Raw genomic sequence first — 12339 nt, 5'->3', positions numbered from 1 at the left:
AAGGTAACCTGTCATTCGTTTATTTTTCTTAAAATGAAGCAAAGGACTAGGGAAGGTGGGTTCTTCTTCACAGCGCAGATTTTGATGACATTGTTGGAGTAGAAATCCATCCAAGGGTGGTCCTAAAGTTGGCAACATCAGTAGCATAACAAGAGAGTCTCATGGTTCCGCTGTAAAGTGGAAGTACAGAAAGCTGTTCAGCTCGCAGAGTGCAGGCCTGTGTGACCTGGGAATCTACTGATGGACTCTGCCTTATGAGGTGAGATATTTTCGATCGAGCAGGGGGAGTCATCGTGACTTAACAATGTGGTAGCTACACTTGTGATGGGCTCCTGCAGTTTTATCAGCTCTCGGACCCCGGAAGGCCTTCATCCTCCCTCCGTCTCTAGGATGAAAAGGCAAAAAATGCCATATTGTGAGGATGATTGAGTACAATTTTCTGCCGCTCCATAAATAACTTTGATACTTAGTATATGTTAGGAGTGCTTGTGGGAGCTTCAGCCTCTTCTCGAAGCAGTCCCGTCTGTCTAAAGCGCGTGCTTTTAAAAACATCTGTGTGTTACATACATTAGGAACTAAAACTGCAGCTTGATTTTCCTCCTCTAGGGCTGATTTTTCATAATTGCTTCACACCGGTAACAGAAACGGATAGGCCCTGTTTCGTCAGGGTCAGTCCTGACCTCGTTTAAATGCTGCTGCAAAGCTTCGGTGTTTCAGTTTGCAAGCTGTAAAAATACTTTGTTAAAGATAAGAGTGCTTCTTGGAACTTAAGTGGTAGAACCACCTTCTCAATGGTAGCTTTTGCTGGCTTGCTTTTGTGCAATGTACATCTTTGCCATTGTGATTTAGCGTGCCTGATTGGTTTAGCATACAGACATTGGCACCCGCTGAGTTGATAAACAGGTCTTTCTCACTGTGCCATTTTTCCACTTCCTTTAATTGTATCTTTTTCAGTCTGTAACCACAGTTAATGTCTTTTTTTTTTAAAAAAAGCACACTACAGCAGCTTGCTTTGTTCATGTGTTCAAAAGATGTTTGTGGTTGCTTTTCCCCCAGTTGTTGCTTGGTTTTTTTTCCTCTTTAAATGCTTTCTGAAAGGTAGAACTGCATTTCCTTGTAGGGTGCACTTAGACTTTTTCCATGTTATCGGAGTTGTAAGAACATGTCAGTTTCAACACAGAAAAAAGGTCCAGCTTTTGCCACGAGGCTTTTGCCATGAGGGTTTAGCCTAATGTTGCCGAGGAAGCTTTCTTTCTGCTTCCCTCTAAGCCTTACTGTAAAAAAGAAAAAAAGCTGTCATGGGAAAGCCGGTTAAATCGGGCTCGGACCCCAGATTGTCACCGGTTTAATGCAATGAAAGTGTCCTGACTGGACTGAAGCACCCTAAAACACTTTGCGTGCTGCAGCATAAGAATGCAGATGGCTTATCACGCAGTAACTTGGGGATCAGCACCGTTTGCTGCCACTGGCAGAGGCTTTTTTCTTATTCCTTCTGACTGACACGGCCATAGGAGGTGCCTGTTTTGTGGCAGTAGTGCAGCAGCACCATCTCTCGACCCTGCTGCCTCAGACATTGCTTAGCCTCACTGCATTTTGTTTCCTGGTTTTGCTCGGCAGGACAAGTCCTGTTTGGCTGTACTTGCAGGGTTAGAGTGTAATATGAGGAAAGGAGGGTGTTGGCTTAGGAATTTCTGTTCCGCTTGCCACAGTTTTGCCACCAGTATTGCAGTTGGCGAGGTGGCTGTCGGGCGTGGGAATCGCGGGGGTGAGTCTCAGTGTGGGGACAGGTTTGTTGCTGACGCTTCAGCTGTTGGGGTTTTTGAGTTGCTGATGTGTGTTTTCTCATTCTACAGAACCACCTTCATGTTGCGTTCCAGGGAGTGTACTGTGGATGTACAGGAAAGATCTTTCCTGGTGAGACTGTCTATAAGCACCGAAGATGTTCGCCAGCTCTGCGCTGAGAAGTTCGAGGTGGACAAGCCGGCAGAGTGCAGCCCGTTTCTTGTTGTCGATGACACCTGGCAGCAGCTGACGGAGCATACCTGCCCTCGGGAAATGAAGGCTGAGTTGCACAGCTGTCCCCAACCCCAGGTCTTCCACTTTGTCTACAAATGTGTTGACAGAGATCTGTGTGGTGCCATTTGTCACAGTGATGACTCCACGTTTTAAAAGCAGCAGCTCGTCGTTGGATTTCTGTTCCTCTTGTTAACGGCTGAAAACATCTTTGTTGGCTGGCATTCCTTAGGAGCCGAGACTGGTCTTAAACCAGGATTGCCCAGTAAAAATCCCTTAGCCACATCAGGCATAGCTTAGAAAACCCCATGTAAATCGTGCCCAGGGCCGGTTATGCAGACTATTCCACCAGCGTGTTTGAGCCAACAGCCACAAGACTCTGCTGCAGCATATCATATCGTGGCCCTCGGCAGGTTGTCTGCTGTGGTGTGCAAATGTCTTATTTTTTTTGCACCTGGCCTCTAGCCACATGTCATTTTGATTTATATATGTGTATGCTAGACAAGCATTGCAGTAAACTGGCTGGTGTTAGCTTGGGTTCGACTTGTCCCATTCAGGGCATCAGTTAACTCAGAATTACCTGGATGATTGATTGCATTCTTTCCTGTTTGTTTTTTTTTTTGTTTGTTTGTTTTTAATTACAGAAAATTGTGGGGGTTTATTATAGACATCTTGCAGCAGTTGCAGGTAGACTGTCAGGGTCGTCTTCTAAAAATATTTTTTCAGCTGTAAAGAATTCTGTAATTATGCATGTGATTTTAACATTCAATATACAAGAATAAGTCTCTTTCGGGTTTTGGCGTATTGCATTTAAGGTCTCTATGGTTTCTCCTCTTTTCCTGTTACAGGTGAGTTCTTGGGAGCTTGTGGTACCTGTAAGAAGGTCGTAGTATTGGCGCTGGTGATTTCATTGCCTTTATCTGAACTGGATGTACTGTTACCTGGGTTAGTGCTTCTATCCATTGGTTTAGACAGCCTTGTGGGTAGGAAGAGGAAGTTGAAAGAAAAGGATGTAGAGAAGGGGCAGAGAAAGAACGCAGAGAACCGAGTTTAGGATTAAAATGTGTTAGTCTGTCTGCTGGTGCAGGCTCCTCTCAGAAAATGAGCCAAGGAGGTTGGTAAGGTGTTTGTAGTTTTACTGATTTTTTTTTTTTTTTTTCCTGGTTTTTGTGGCTATAGGGGTTGGGTGGGTTGGTTTTTTTACAGGGTCTGGGATTTGTGGGGTTAGTGTGGGCTTGTGAGGTTTTTCTGTTGGTTTGTTTTTTTTAACTGGGGTTCTAAGGGGGGGTTTTGGTTCTCTGCCTTTTGAAGGCTTTGGGGTTCTGTGGGTTGCGGGTTTGGGGGAGGGCTAGGGGCTTCTGTGGTGTTTTGAGTTCCCGCAGCTTTTCTTGTGGGGTCTGGGGTTTGTGTGTGTCTTTAATGGGGGTTTGTGGCTTCTTTGGTTTTTGGGCTTTGTGGGGGTTTCTAGTTTGTGGGAATTCTTTGGGTATTTTGGTTTGGTTTTTCTTAGGCTGAGAGGCTTTAGGAGGAAAGCCTGTTCTGAGCGTGGTGTTCTCCTTGTAACAGAAGCAGGGTCTCACTGTGGCATGCCAGCTGTCGTGGCTAACAAGGGAGCTTTTTTGTTTTGTGTTGTTATAAATATTACAAGAGTTCCACTTTGTAAAATGCTTTTGTGATGAGTTCAGGCTACGTCTTGCATCCATTGAAAGCAGTATTTACTGGGGCTGAGTCTTCCTGTTTGGAGCTGAGGAAGGAAGTATGGATTGAATAACAATGTATTGGTTTTTGACCTGCAGATGGTGGAAGAAAGTGAGGAAAGACTAACAGAAGAGCAGATTGAGTCACTTCTCCAGGCAGTCACCAGTCTTCTTCCAGGGGATCCAGAAGAACAGCCAAGAGACTTGGCAATGTTGGCTGAAGACGAAGGTGACCAAACCTTGGAGGCATCTCAGCCCAAAGCTGGCAACGGTTTCGACAGAGGAGAATCGGCTAACAATTTTCTGGGTTATACTTGGCAGCAGTTTACTGTTGTATTGGACATTGTTGTAAAATGCCTTAGAATTTTTATTATTCAGAGGTGATGAGGGAACCAGTTGTTTCCAAGAAAGCGTGGCCAAGGCCACTGTTGTTGTGGCATCTTTCCATCGATGGGGCTGGCAGCAGCTGAGTCAGGGCGGTTGGCTCTTTTTGGGGGACTATGGGGTCTTTACAGGGTCTCTTTTTGGTGGGGTCTAGGGCTTTTGGGGGGGGTTCTCTAAGGGGGGGTGTGGGGTTCTTTGAGGGGATCTTTATGGGGTCTCATTTTGGGGGGGATGTGAGGGGCTTGGGGGCGTCTTTAAGGAGTCTCAGGTTTTTTGGGGGGTGGTTAGGGTTCTTTATGGGGTCTGTTTGGGGGGTCTGGGTTTTTTGGGGGGTCGCTTTGTGGGCTTTGGGGAGTTGGGGGGCCCTAAGGGCCTTTTTAGGGGATCGTGGGGGGGCTCTTTGGGGGGGGGGGGGGTGTCTCTGAGGGGTTCTGGGGGGGTCTCTCTAGGGTCTATTTTTGGGGTGTTGGGGGTTCCTTCGGGGGTCTTCTAGGGGGTCAGGGGCCATGGTGGGGTTCGAGGGCTCTCAGAGGGGTCGCAGTAGGGTTGGGAGGGGGGTTGAATTCGCTGGAGGAGATGGGGGGTTGTTAATGAGCGCAGGTCAGCGGCAGACGGGTAATTAGTGGGGCAGGGGGAGCCGAAAAGGGCCGAGCAGAGGCGGAGAGATACGAGCAGAGGCGGAGAGATACGAGCAGAGGCGGAGAGATACGAGCACTGGCGGAAAGGCCCGAGCACTGGCGGAAAGGCCCGAGCGGGGATTCGAACACGGGGGTCCTCGGTGCTGCCGCCTTGCGGACACGCAGCGGTACTGCGCCCGGGTGGCGCAGCGCACGGAAGCCGCCGCGTTCTGCTGCCTCCGTGCACACTCGCCGCGTTCCTGCGCGGGTGCGCGCAGAGCCCGCTGCGTGCGGACTGCGGCCGGGCGGCGCAGCGCGAGCGGCAGGGCGCTTTAACGAGGGACGCCGCCATTGCGGGGCGGCCGCTCCCTCCCGGTGAGGGGGGGGTTCCGCCGCCCGTCGCGGGGTCGGCCGGGGCACTGTCAGGTCCGGGGAACCCCCGAAGGCGATGGGACTCCCTCGGGGGGGCAGATTTTGGGAGGGGGCGCGCGGGGGGGGGGGTCACTGTCATGTGCGGGGATTCGAACACGGGGTGAGGTCGCCCATCCGGGCGCTGACCGAGCTGGTACCTGCTTAGCTTCCCGGACGGGGAAGCTGTGAGGTCACCGGACGCTCCCTCCCGGAGAGGCGCCGGTACCCCCCCCCCCCCCCTCGCGGGATCGCTCGGTGCTGCCGCCTTGCGGACACGCAGCGGTACTGCGCCCGGGTGGCGCAGCGCACGGAAGCCGCAGCGTTCCGAAAGTTCCCTCCCGGTGAGGCGGGGTTTCCTTCGCCCGTCGCGGGGTCGGCCGGGGCACTGTCAGGTCCGGGGAACCCTCGAAGGTGATGGGACTCCCTCGGGGGGGGTCAGATTTTGGGAGGAGGGGCGCACGTGGCGGGGGCACTGTTAGGTGCGGGGATTCGAAGACGGGGTGAGGTCGCCCATCCGGGCGCTGACCGAACTGGTCCCTGCTTAGCTTCCCGAACGGGGCAGCTGTGCTGTGTAGCCCCCCCCAAGCTCGCGCCCCCAAACGGGGGCCCGGAAGCCCCCCGGCGGCCATTTTTCCGTCGGAGCCGCACGGAGATGGGCGCCGCCATGCTCGGAAGCCCCTCGGCCGCCTTTTAACCGCCGGAGCCGCACGGAGACGGGCGCCGCCATGCCCGGAAGCCCCCCGGCGGCCATTTTTCCGCCGTAGCCGCACGGAGATGGGCGCCGCCATGCCCGGAAGCCCCCCGGCCGCCTTTTAACCGCCGGAGCCGCACGGAGATGGGCGCCGCCATGCCCGGAAGGCCCCCGGCGGCCATTTGTCCGCCGCAGCCGCACGGAGATGGGCGCCGCCATGCCCGTAAGCCCCTCGGTCGCCATTTAACCGCCGGAGCCGTACGGAGATGGGCGCCGCCATGCCCGGAAGTCCTCCGGCGGCCATTTTTCCGCCGCAGCCGCACTGGAACGTATCCCGGCATGCCCCGCTCCCTTGCGGGGGAGTATATCCCGGCATGCCCCGCTCCTTTCCGGGGCAGTATATCCCGGCATGCCCCGCTCCTTTCCGGGCAGTATAACCGCGGAGCTGCCACGAGGAGCCTGCCCGTGCTTTCCGGGGCGATGAGGGGGCCCGTCGGGATGCCGGCGCTCCCTCCCGGTGAGGCTCCGGTTCCGCCGCCCGTCGCGGGGCCGGGCGGTCGGTGGGTCGCGGCGCGAGTGGTCGCGGCGGGCCGGGGATCGGTGCGGGGCGCGCGGGCGGCGAGGCGCCGCGCCTTCCACCCCCCCCCCCAGCCGCGGCCGGCGTTCTGCCGGCGCCGGTCCGTGCCGGGACGTGTCTCCGCGGCGTCCGGCGGGGTGTCTGGGCCGGGAGGGGGGGCTCCGCGCCGCGCGGGCAGTGCGCGGAGGGGGTCGCGGCGGGGGCTTGGGGGTGCGGCCGGGCCAGAGCTCCCGTTCCCCGAGCAGCCGGCACGGGAGACACGGGGCACCGAAGGGGCCGGCGGGGCGGGGCGCGACTGGACTCTTCCGGTCAGTCTGAGCGTGTCCGGGCCGCGGGGCTGGCAGGTTTGGGGGGATTTGGGGGTTTGCGTGGGTCTGTGTCTCTCTCTAGTTGCGGCTTGTGGGTTTTCTGTCTCGCGGGGCTGTTTTGGCAGAGGAGGGCTTAGGGCTTCTCTTGTGGCTGCTGTGGCGTTCAGTGGTTATCGGGGGTTCTTGTGGTGTCTGGGGTTTCCGGGTTTGCTGGTTTCTTCGGCTCGGTGGTTATTTTGCTCTGGTCTTTTGTTGGTTTTCTGGTTTGGGTTTCTTTTGTGGTTTTAATTGGGTTTTTGGGGGTTCCGTGGCTCGCAGGGTTTCTATAATTTTTTATGGTAAATGAAAATGGAGCACAGGTTCTGCTCTGCCTTTTGTTTCCTTGTCAGCCTTTGTTGCCCTTGTGAAATGTCCAAGCCCATTGGAGACATTACTGTTTGGCTTGCTATTTGAGCTTTCTTCTTGGATACCTTGTACCCATTAAGTCCCCAAAAGTTTAAGAGTTGGGTGGTTACCCATCCAGAACCTGTTGTCCTTCTTGTGAGTCTTGGTCCTTCCCAGCCCTCCACTGACCCCTGCCCTTTCTTACTACTCCTCTGATTTTTTTTTTTTTTTTCCCCTTGCCTGTACTTCTCTATTCTACTGTCCTGCTCCCTTTTCTTCTCTCCCTTTCTCTTTCTTCATCTCCCTCTCCCTTTTCTTTTTCTCTCTGTGCTTTTTTCCTGCTTTCTCTTCCTCCTTTTTTCGTCTTCCATCTCTGTCCTGCAGGCCACTGCAGTTACTTTCCTTTTCCATCTCTTTGTCGTGATCTGCACCTGTCTTGTTTTCTCCAACAATTTCTCTAGCCTGTTGTCTGGTGTTCTTTTTTTTTTTTCATTCTATATCTCACTGTCCCAGGCAGCAAGCTGGCCCTTGAATATGCTTTATTCTCCATAAATGCAGGTGCTGTTGGCAGCAGTTCATGAAACGAGGGGCATCTCCAGCAGATCCTGTAGAAGACAGAGTTGCTGCCTGAGGAGAGCACGCCTCAAAGTGTGCATCGTCAGATTTGCGCTCGCTAGAGAGTATGGGACGAAGCTGGCATTGGCGTCCTGTCCAGCCAGTGTCAGGTGACACCCACTTTGCTGCGCACTGGTTACAGGAGGATCTAGAGTAATACAGATGTACTTCTCAGCGAAGGCAGCGAAGCAACACTTTCCTTTCAAACGGTGAGGCTGGTAAGGAAAGCGCAGTTTGTCTCTGACTGTCTCTATTCCCTTTGTCTCAGGGAGGCTGAATGAAAATGATGACTTCTTGACTGTGTTATCACACTGGGTGAGTAGGTGTGACATGCTGGAGCTGGATACTGAAGTTGAGTACGTGGTGGAATCGATGGATCTGTGTTTTCTGCATGGAGAAGGTAACCTGTCATTCGTTTATTTTTCTTAAAATGAAGCAAAGGACTAGGGAAGGTGGGTTCTTCTTCACAGCGCAGATTTTGATGACATTGTTGGAGTAGAAATCCATCCAAGGGTGGTCCTAAAGTTGGCAACATCAGTAGCATAACAAGAGAGTCTCATGGTTCCGCTGTAAAGTGGAAGTACAGAAAGCTGTTCAGCTCGCAGAGTGCAGGCCTGTGTGACCTGGGAATCTACTGATGGACTCTGCCTTATGAGGTGAGATATTTTCGATCGAGCAGGGGGAGTCATCGTGACTTAACAATGTGGTAGCTACACTTGTGATGGGCTCCTGCAGTTTTATCAGCTCTCGGACCCCGGAAGGCCTTCATCCTCCCTCCGTCTCTAGGATGAAAAGGCAAAAAATGCCATATTGTGAGGATGATTGAGTACAATTTTCTGCCGCTCCATAAATAACTTTGATACTTAGTATATGTTAGGAGTGCTTGTGGGAGCTTCAGCCTCTTCTCGAAGCAGTCCCGTCTGTCTAAAGCGCGTGCTTTTAAAAACATCTGTGTGTTACATACATTAGGAACTAAAACTGCAGCTTGATTTTCCTCCTCTAGGGCTGATTTTTCATAATTGCTTCACCCCGGTAACAGAAACGGATAGGCCCTGTTTCGTCAGGGTCAGTCCTGACCTCGTTTAAATGCTGCTGCAAAGCTTCAGTGTTTCAGTTTGCAAGCTGTAAAAATACTTTGTTAAAGATAAGAGTGCTTCTTGGAACTTAAGTGGTAGAACCACCTTCTCAATGGTAGCTTTTGCTGGCTTGCTTTTGTGCAATGTACATCTTTGCCATTGTGATTTAGCGTGCCTGATTGGTTTAGCATACAGACATTGGCACCCGCTGAGTTGATAAACAGGTCTTTCTCACTGTGCCATTTTTCCACTTCCTTTAATTGTATCTTTTTCAGTCTGTAACCACAGTTAATGTCTTTTTTTTTTTAAAAAAGCACACTACAGCAGCTTGCTTTGTTCATGTGTTCAAAAGATGTTTGTGGTTGCTTTTCCCCCAGTTGTTGCTTGGTTTTTTTTCCTCTTTAAATGCTTTCTGAAAGGTAGAACTGCATTTCCTTGTAGGGTGCACTTAGACTTTTTCCATGTTATCGGAGTTGTAAGAACATGTCAGTTTCAACACAGAAAAAAGGTCCAGCTTTTGCCACGAGGCTTTTGCCATTAGGGTTTAGCCTAATGTTGCCGAGGAAGCTTTCTTTCTGCTTCCCTCTAAGCCTTACTGTAAAAAAGAAAAAAAGCTGTCATGGGAAAGCCGGTTAAATCGGGCTCGGACCCCAGATTGTCACCGGTTTAATGCAATGAAAGTGTCCTGACTGGACTGAAGCACCCTAAAACACTTTGCGTGCTGCAGCATAAGAATGCAGATGGCTTATCACGCAGTAACTTGGGGATCAGCACCGTTTGCTGCCACTGGCAGAGGCTTTTTTCTTATTCCTTCTGACTGACACGGCCATAGGAGGTGCCTGTTTTGTGGCAGTAGTGCAGCAGCACCATCTCTCGACCCTGCTGCCTCAGACATTGCTTAGCCTCACTGCATTTTGTTTCCTGGTTTTGCTCGGCAGGACAAGTCCTGTTTGGCTGTCATTGCAGGGTTAGAGTGTAATATGAGGAAAGGAGGGTGTTGGCTTAGGAATTTCTGTTCCGCTTGCCACAGTTTTGCCACCAGTATTGCAGTTGGCGAGGTGGCTGTCGGGCGTGGGAATCGCGGGGGTGAGTCTCAGTGTGGGGACAGGTTTGTTGCTGACGCTTCAGCTGTTGGGGTTTTTGAGTTGCTGATGTGTGTTTTCTCATTCTACAGAACCACCTTCATGTTGCGTTCCAGGGAGTGTACTGTGGATGTACAGGAAAGATCTTTCCTGGTGAGACTGTCTATAAGCACCGAAGATGTTCGCCAGCTCTGCGCTGAGAAGTTCGAGGTGGACAAGCCGGCAGAGTGCAGCCCGTTTCTTGTTGTCGACGACACCTGGCAGCAGCTGACGGAGCATACCTGCCCTCGGGAAATGAAGGCTGAGTTGCACAGCTGTCCCCAACCCCAGGTCTTCCACTTTGTCTACAAATGTGTTAACAGAGATCTGTGTGGTACCATTTGTCACAATGATGACTCCACGTTTTAAAAGCAGCAGCTCGTCGTTGGATTTCTGTTCCTCTTGTTAACGGCTGAAAACATCTTTGTTGGCTGGCATTCCTTAGGAGCCGAGACTGGTCTTAAACCAGGATTGCCCAGTAAAAATCCCTTAGCCACATCAGGCATAGCTTAGAAAACCCCATGTAAATCGTGCACAGGGCCGGTTATGCAGACTATTCCACCAGCGTGTTTGAGCCAACAGCCACAAGACTCTGCTGCAGCATATCATATCGTGGCCCTCGGCAGGTTGTCTGCTGTGGTGTGCAAATGTCTTATTTTTTTTGCACCTGGCCTCTAGCCACATGTCATTTTGATTTATATACGTGTATGCTAGACAAGCATTGCAGTAAACTGGCTGGTGTTAGCTTGGGTTCGACTTGTCCCATTCAGGGCATCAGTTAACTCAGAATTACCTGGATGATTGATTGCATTCTTTCCTGTTTTTTTTTTTGTTTTGTTTTTTTTTTAATTACAGAAAATTGTGGGGGTTTATTATAGACATCTTGCAGCAGTTGCAGGTAGACTGTCAGGGTCGTCTTCTAAAAATATTTTTTCAGCTGTAAAGAATTCAGTAATTATGCATGTGATTTTAACATTCAATATACAAGAATAAGTCTCTTTCGGGTTTTGGCGTATTGCATTTAAGGTCTCTATGGTTTCTCCTCTTTTCCTGTTACAGGTGAGTTCTTGGGAGCTTGTGGTACCTGTAAGAAGGTCGTAGTATCGGCGCTGGTGATTTCATTGCCTTTATCTGAACTGGATGTACTGTTACCTGGGTTAGTGTTTCTATCCATTGGTTTAGACAGCCTTGTGGGTAGGAAGAGGAAGTTGAAAGAAAAGGATGTAGAGAAGGGGCAGAGAAAGAACGCAGAGAACCGAGTTTAGGAGTAAAATGTGTTAGTCTGTCTGCTGGTGCAGGCTCCTCTCAGAAAATGAGCCAAGGAGGTTGGTAAGGTGTTTGTAGTTTTACTGATTTTTTTTTTTTTTTTTCCTGGTTTTTGTGGCTATAGGGGTTGGGTGGGTTGGTTTTTTTACAGGGTCTGGGATTTGTGGGGTTAGTGTGGGCTTGTGAGGTTTTCCTGTTGGTTTGTTTTTTTTAACTGGGGTTCTAAGGGGGGGTTTTGGTTCTCTGCCTTTTGAAGGCTTTGGGGTTCTGTGGGTTGCGGGTTTGGGGGAGGGCTAGGGGCTTCTGTGGTGTTTTGAGTTCCCGCAGCTTTTCTTGTGGGGTCTGGGGTTTGTGTGTGTCTTTAATGGGGGTTTGTGGCTTCTTTGGTTTTTGGGCTTTGTGGGGGTTTCTAGTTTGTGGGAATTCTTTGGGTATTTTGGTTTGGTTTTTCTTAGGCTGAGAGGCTTTAGGAGGAAAGCCTGTTCTGAGCGTGGTGTTCTCCTTGTAACAGAAGCAGGGTCTCACTGTGGCATGCCAGCTGTCGTGGCTAACAAGGGAGCTTTTTTGTTTTGTGTTGTTATCAATATTACAAGAGTTCCACTTTGTAAAATGCTTTTGTGATGAGTTCAGGCTACGTCTTGCATCCATTGAAAGCAGTATTTACTGGGGCCGAGTCTTCCTGTTTGGAGCTGAGGAAGGAAGTATGGATTGAATAACAATGTATTGGTTTTTGACCTGCAGATGGTGGAAGAAAGTGAGGAAAGACTAACAGAAGAGCAGATTGAGTCACTTCTCCAGGCAGTCACCAGTCTTCTTCCAGGGGATCCAGAAGAACAGCCAAGAGACTTGGCAATGTTGGCTGAAGACGAAGGTGACCAAACCTTGGAGGCATCTCAGCCCAAAGCTGGCAACGGTTTCGACAGAGGAGAATCGGCTGACAATTTTCTGGGTTATACTTGGCAGCAGTTTACTGTTGTATTGGACATTGTTGTAAAATGCCTTAGAATTTTTATTATTCAGAGGTGATGAGGGAACCAGTTGTTTCCAAGAAAGCGTGGCCAAGGCCACTGTTGTTGTGGCATCTTTCCATCGATGGGGCTGGCAGCAGCTGAGTCAGGGCGGTTGGCTCTTTTTGGGGGACTATGGGGTCTTTACAGGGTCTCTTTTTGGTGGGGTCTA

General features: G+C 50.8%; 2 long non-coding RNA genes across 2 annotated transcripts; both read left to right on the top strand.

Moving 5' to 3' along the window:
• Positions 1-641: 641 nt before the first annotated feature.
• Positions 642-4128, top strand: LOC311199397. The gene is made up of 3 exons (XR_014617761.1): positions 642-2091; positions 2862-2958; positions 3810-4128. It is a non-coding gene; the product is annotated as an uncharacterized lncRNA (long non-coding RNA).
• Positions 4129-9289: 5161 nt separating this feature from the next.
• Positions 9290-12138, top strand: LOC311199425. Its single transcript, XR_014617764.1, has 3 exons — positions 9290-10185; positions 10954-11050; positions 11902-12138. It is a non-coding gene; the product is annotated as an uncharacterized lncRNA (long non-coding RNA).
• Positions 12139-12339: the final 201 nt, after the last annotated feature.

The sequence above is a fragment of the Gallinula chloropus genome (assembly GCF_964237585.1).
Source record: "Gallinula chloropus genome assembly, chromosome: 20".
Taxonomy (NCBI): domain Eukaryota; kingdom Metazoa; phylum Chordata; class Aves; order Gruiformes; family Rallidae; genus Gallinula; species Gallinula chloropus.
This window is presented reverse-complemented; position numbering and strand designations above follow the sequence as displayed.